The following is a 6,922-nucleotide window of genomic DNA, read 5'->3' as shown; positions in this document are numbered from 1 at the left end:
AGCAACTGGAAACACAGGGAATCCAGGACAGATGACTCTTTCAGGACCAGGGGTGAGAGGGGCAATGCCTGGAGGATGGAGGGAATGTGGGGTAGAAAGGGGGAACCAATTACAAGAATCTACGTATGGTCTCCTCCCTGGGGGATGGGACAGCAGAGAAGAGGGCAGGGGGAGATGTCAGACAGTGTAACTTATGACAAAACAATAATGATTTGTGAATTATGGAGGGTTCATGAGGGAGGGGGCAGTGGGGAGGGAGGGGAAAATGGACAGCTGATATCAGGGGCTAGAGTAGAAGGCAAATGTGAGAATGATGAGGGCAGCGAATGTACATATGTGCTTGACACAATGGATGTATGTATGGATTGTGATAAGAATTATGTCAGACAGTGTAACTTATGACAAAACAATAATGATTTGTGAATTATGGAGGGTTCATGAGGGAGGGAGCAGTGGGGAGGGAGGGGAAAATGGACAGCTGATATCAGGGGCTAGAGTAGAAGGCAAATGTGAGAATGATGAGGGCAGCGAATGTACATATGTACTTGACACAATGGATGTATGTATGGATTGTGATAAGAATTATACGAGCCCCCAATAAAAAAAAAGAAAAGAATACTGCTGACCTTGTCCCAGCCATACCTCCCTTCCCTTCCCCCTTCCCGCCCTCCCACCCCCCAGCCGCTGACTCCTGGTATCCCAGGTCTCATCCTTTGATTCTCAGGCCAGAGCTTAATAGTCTGTTGCACCCCCAGTTCTAGGGTGAAGAAATGACCCTTTGCACAACTGGCAGAGAAATGCTTCAAGGGTTAACAAAATAGACAAAGCAGAATGCACAAGCTCAGATCCAAACCAATGGTGTCATTTTCAGAATGCTGCATATAAATGGTGAGGTAGTACAGTGGTTAAGAACATTCAGGGCATCTGTGTGAGAAAGACCTGAGTTTGGACTTGGGCTGCATGAACTTGGAAAGGTAATTTGACCTCTCAGGACCTGTTTTCCTTCCCTGTAAAGTCAGGCTCATGCTTGTACAGACTCACAGAACTCTGGCCGTGAAATGAGATGATGTATACCAATATCTATTAATATTTAATGTAATGTTGGGCCAGGCACCAGTCGAGGAGGAATAGCCTGCCTGCCTGGCCCGATAGGACCAGGGGCCACAAATCAATGAGCCACCTGCCTCGGCGCCAAATGGAATGATCAAAGCACCACCCTGCCTCGGAATTTTTATGGACGGAGACCCATTTAGAGCCCCGGAAGCTGAGAATGCTCTTCCCTTCCTCTTTATTTGCCCACCTGAGGTTTCCACCCACTCCTTTTACTGCTTTACCTTCCCCCCTGACCAGCTTAAAACTCGCTCTCCACCACAGATAAACACGACTTCTTGGGTCCCCACAATGGGTGCCTATGAAGTTAGCCCGGGAGTTCAGGGCTCCGTGTCTCTCTCTCCCTTTCCCTCCTCTCCTCTCCTCTCCCTCCCGGCAGCGCGGATTCTCTGACTTCCCTCCAAGGAAGCACAGAATACACTTTTTCTTCTCTCGGGCCTGGCTTCGGTTAATCTTTGTGATGAACTTAATATCCGCTATGGGCAAGGGCTTTGTAAAATCAGACTTCTGAGGGATGTATTATTGTTTTCCTCATCTCATTTTACAGATGAAGAACCTGAAAGTTAGGAGGGTTAGCGAGTCCACCAGCATTTCCAGCTAGTTATTGGTCTCAGCTGTGAGTCTAGAGTCTCTCTCATCAGAAGCACTGCTGCAAAAGGTGAACAAAGTAGTCCATCTCACCTAGCTCGCAGCCTGTAGGAAGTGTGCAAGGGGACTCGCTCTGATTACTATTGATAAGGGCACCCATTCAGTATGTGTTAGGCCGGGTGACTAAAGAAATAAATCCAGCGACACTCATGTATGTGTAAGGGAGAGCTTTATATCAAGAAGTAGTCATCTATCGATAAAACATCCCAGCCCAGTCTAACTCAAGTCCATAAGGCTGATACTAGTCCATAAGTCCCTCTACAGACTCACACAACTATATACATTGATGCAGGAAAATCACAAGTCGGTGGGTCCAAAGTCTTGTGGATCCAATGGCGGTGGACACATCTCCAGGGGTCTGGTTGCCACTTATGAAAAAGCCACACCCACAAGGAGTCACCATCAGGCTGTGACCTGATTGTCAGGCTAAACTCCACTCCCCCACTATTATATATCTTCAAGTTGACATGAAATGATGTAACTACCACATATTATTCAATTTGTTGGTTTAAAACTCTTTTTTTTACATAGGTGGGTGACTATTTATTTAAACTTGAGTTCATTGGGCCCTGCTATGGGGCACACACTGATCACTGAGAGCCGGGGGCCAGGCCAGGCCTGTGCTGTGAGGGTACCGGCAGGCAGCAGGCCATCAGCCCAACAGCCAGAGCAGCAGGACTGGGCTGAGCAGGAGAGCAAGGGCCCAGGGGGCTGCAGCTGCACTCATGGCCTCAGCATAGAACTTGGCCACGTGAGCTGGGTTGAACCACATCTGCATGCAACTGGCTGGTCCCTTGGCCCAGCTGCTTAACTTGTAGGAGTCCTCCAGATGTCCTCACACAGGGCCCTAGGTGTGGGGAAGTAGAAATCCATGCACAGACAAGTAGCTCCTGCTGGGCACTGGTTATACCCTGAAGTCCAGTTCCAGCCCTGTGCCAGTTGGTCTTGCAGGTATAAGACGAGTGGCAATCCTCCCACCATCTCTGACGGTCCTCTTGGCACAGGGACACGTTCAGCACCCTCTCTTTGCATCAGCTCTGGTCCACCTGTTGGATCCAGGGTCCCAAGTTTGGGGAGCACTCATAGAAGCAGGCGTCCTGGATGAAGTGGCGCTCACAGGCAGGCTGCATCTTCTCGTTGTGGTCCCAGTTGAATCTGTCCAGGTAGGAAAGGCTCTTGTGGACTTCCTGGCTGGTTGTTGTTGGAGCAGCAGGCATTCTTCTTACAGGGGCTACACTGGTCGTGCAACGAGTGATCAGGGCCTGGCTTTTCCTTGTGGTGCTTGGCATCCATGCAGACACTGAGGAGTTCAGTCCTGGCCGGTGTAGCCTGGCTCATGATACCCCATCCATCAGCCACCAACAGCAAGAGAAACAGCAGATGCCTTGTCATCTGTCCTGCTATGTCCGTCTCTGGAGGAAGAGCTGTCAGTTTAAAACTCTTTAAAGTGCTCCAAAGATAGTAAAATAAGAACAATACAAGCTAGTACATGCAAAGACCCTTAAAAGGGGTTAAAAGTTAGTTTTAGTTTATACTTTAACTTGTAATCATAAAATATTTTAGGCACACTGAGAAGAGCTCCAACTTCCTGTGTCAGATTTTTGTGTGGATCACCTCCTATTTATCTTCCGGTCACCGTCCTCGGTGGACTCCCCTCAGGCCAACACAGTTTTCCTCCCAGGCTCCTCCTCCTGATGCACTCTCTCTCCCAGGGCTGGTCTCTCCGGGCCTGCCTCTTGCTCACTGTGTCTACTACCCCTCCTAGTTCTCTTTCCTCCACTTTCTGAGTTTCTGTTTTCGTGCCCACGAGCACACAACATAGCTGAGATTTTAATAGCCAGTTCTGAAGAAGCGAGTTTATTATGTGTAATTATTAGGTCTTCCCCATTCATCAGCCCATTTCATTTTCACAGTGACTATGCAGCAGATAATATTATAGGTCCTGATCTGCCACATTGTTCTTCAAACAACTTGTTTAAATAAACAATGTAGTTAGAGTCATTTTATTTTGGGAGTCATTTGGTTTTCATTCGTGTCTATGGGGCAGAAGGAGAATGCCGTTCGTCTTTTCCTAGCTTAAAGAAAAATGTGCGACTGTCTGTCCCTTCCAGAAAACAAAGATCAGATATGATTGCCAGAGCAGCATGGTAAGATGTAAAACATGACTGCGACTGTGAGCCCACTTCATACACGCACAGGCCTATCCCGGACAAAACGTGTTTCAACAGGACTTTGCAATCAGTGGATGATTGCAGACAAGTTCTCTGAGGAACACACTTGTCTAAGTTTTGTTAGGATGCCTAGAAAAAAAAGTCCAACCAAAAGCGTGGCTTCTCGGGGCCTCTGCAGGGCCAGTTAAAATTAAGGTGACCAGATGTCCCGCTTTTGAACAATTTGTCCCGCGTCCCTTGGCGTTTGAAAAAAGTCCCGATTTTTGGAAAGAATGCTCGACAAGCTAGGGAACGGCGGGAGAACGGGAAGACCACATTTTTAATCAAGGACCACCAGTCAATGGTGTCCCACTTTACCAATGTTAAAATCTGGTCACTTAAGTTAAATCCCAGGCAGAAAGGACAGCTCAGAAGGTATCAGAACATCAAAGAAGTCATCTTGATAGGCTTTTTCAAAGGATGTGAGATAATCCTGGGAGTTTATTCTGAAGAAGTTTTTAGTGAGGGAAAGAATGCATTGACTAGAAAAGCCCAGGAAATTTGAGCCAGGACATTTCCCCCATCACAACAATGCATCTGCTTATTCTTTGAAGGTTGTAAAAACTGAAAGCTGGAAGGATTTCATTGGGAAACTACGCTCCATAGCCCTGATCTTGCCCCTTCAGAACGGCTTTTTGTTCCCCAAGCCCAGAGAACATGGAAAAGGCACACAATTTGAGTTCTCAAGAATGCCCACACTGCTGTTTTGCCGTGGTGCTGTAAAGTATATGAGGTAGTTAGTTTATTGGGCCAACCTGGCCAATAAACACATGTGGGATTAATTGAAGGGCGGAGAGATAAATGGCTTGGCGAGCCTCGCCTCTCTTGTCTCTAATCATCGGACCGGTGTGCGGCTGCCTTGCTTGTTCGGTGCCTCAATTTGCAAGCTACAGTATCTGTGGGACACCTAACCCATGGACCGTGTCGCTGTAATTTGAGGTTCCTTCAAGACCTGCTTCGCCACACTACTGGGATTTACATCTCTTGAGCTGGGGACTGCCGGACCCTGTTACGTGGCTGACTGTTGGTGACCTGCCTTGCTGTTTGCTGCCTGTGGCCGGATAGCCTGAATTGCTCTACAGAGGACGACCGGCGGCCCTCAAGACTTGAAGGACTGCCTGTGTCTCCCAACTGTCTCATGAGAGTGAGTTGCCGTGAGCCATTTGTACTGCTTTATAATTTAATTAACTGTTTATTTCTTATGTTACCTATCTATCTGTATAAATATATATAAAATTATTAGCAATCTGTTTTTGTCTCTCTAGAGAACCCTGTCTAACACAGTGTAGGTCAGAGAACTTTCCGGGGAAAGGATGGAGAGATAAAAACATCATCTTCAGAACTGCCTAGATCCAGAGGGAAGGCATGTTGAGAAATGATAGTCTTACAATTTGATATTTTTGCTTAAGAAGGGTTTCTATGATTTTGCAGTAATACCTTTTGATTTCCCCCTCATACATTAGTAAGAGGGACAACAAAGTAAAATTTCAGACTTTTACAGTGGGTAAAGGTTTCCTTCCACAGTTTGGGTGCGTCTCAGAAGACTCCTGGGTTAGAGAAACCATTGACGGGCAAGTTTGGGATATAGAATTCTAGTTGTTCGTCTTGTGGAGCTGTCTCCCCACCCCAACTTCACGTCCGGTGTTTTTCACTAGTTAGCCCGAGAGGAATGGAAACTGGCTTGAGAAGCTTGGAGGCTAGAAGGAGCAAAGGAAAAGGAAGACTAGAAGTATTGGCAAATGAATACAGACAGTCTGGAGTTTTCCTTCAGACCCACTCTCCACCTTTCTTTCTTTTTAAAAATCATTTTATTGGGGGCTCATGCAGTTCTTATCACAATCCATTGTGTCAAGCACACTTGTACATTTGTTGCCATCATCCTTTTCAAAACATTTTCTTTCTAGTTGAGCCCTTTGTATCAGCTCCTCATTTTTTTCTCTCCTTCCCTCACGAACCCTGGATCATTTTTAAATTGTTATTATTTTTTCATGTCTGACACTGACTGATGTCTCCCTTCACCCACTTTTCTGCTGTCTGCCCCTCTGGGAGGGGGTCATATGTAGATCCTTGTGATCGGTTCTCTCTTTCTTCCCCTGCATTCCCTTTACCCTCCTGGTCTCTATCACTACTCTTCTTAATTGGTCCTGAGGGGTTTATCCTGAATTCCCCATGTTTCTAGCTCTTACCTGTACCAGTATATATCCTCTGGTCTAGCTGGACTTGTAAGGTAGAATTGGGGTCATGATAGTGGGGGTGGGGGAGGAAGCATTAAAGAACTAGAGCAAAGTTGTATGTTTCAATGGTGCTATACTGCACCCTGACTGGCTCCTTTCTTCCTTGTGATCCTTCTATACATGGGCTGTGGGTCTCCACTCCTCACTTCCCTTCATTTACATTGATAAGATTTTTTGCTCTGGGTCATTGATCCCTGATACTTGATCACATCGACACCTTGTGATCACACAGGCTCGTGTGCTTCCTTCCATGTGGACTTTGTTGCTTCTCAGCTAGATGGCCACTTGTTTATCTTCAAGCCTTTAAGACCCCAGCACTATATCTTTTGATAGCCAGGTGCCATTGGCTTTCTTCACCACATTTACTTATGTACCCATTTTGTCTTCAGCGATCACGTTGGGAAGGTGAACACCACACAATGCCAGGTTATTAAAACCAAGTGCTCTTGCTTTGAGGGAGTACTTGAGTAGAGGCCTAGTCTGCTACCTTGTTACTTAACATATAAACATATGTATATAGATCTATTTCCCTATTGTTATATATAAATATATTTGCATATGTACATGCCTTTATTTAGACCTCTATAAATGCCCTTTGCCCCCTAGTTCTTTCTTTTTTTTTTATCCTTGCTCAAATTGTGTTCAATGATTTCTTCTATATTTGTTGGTTCTGAGTGTTATTTCTTCCCATTATAAGAAACTTCCCTTATGACGAAAGTC

The 6,922-nt window shown here is 46.0% G+C and overlaps 2 pseudogenes; both read right to left on the bottom strand.

The window, feature by feature from the left end:
- Positions 1 to 1,858, bottom strand: part of LOC101654909 — a 17,781-nt pseudogene extending 15,923 nt beyond the window's left edge.
- Positions 1,859 to 2,410: 552 nt separating this feature from the next.
- Positions 2,411 to 3,096, bottom strand: LOC101654592 (annotated as a pseudogene).
- Between the last annotated feature and the right edge of the window lie 3,826 nt (positions 3,097 to 6,922).

This window comes from Echinops telfairi, unplaced genomic scaffold (genome assembly GCF_000313985.2).
Source record: "Echinops telfairi isolate 266 unplaced genomic scaffold, ASM31398v2 ScPeMD7_23;HRSCAF=83, whole genome shotgun sequence".
NCBI classification, from domain to species: Eukaryota; Metazoa; Chordata; class Mammalia; order Afrosoricida; family Tenrecidae; genus Echinops; species Echinops telfairi.
Note: the sequence above shows the minus strand (reverse complement) of the source record. Positions and strands in the feature narration are given on the sequence as shown.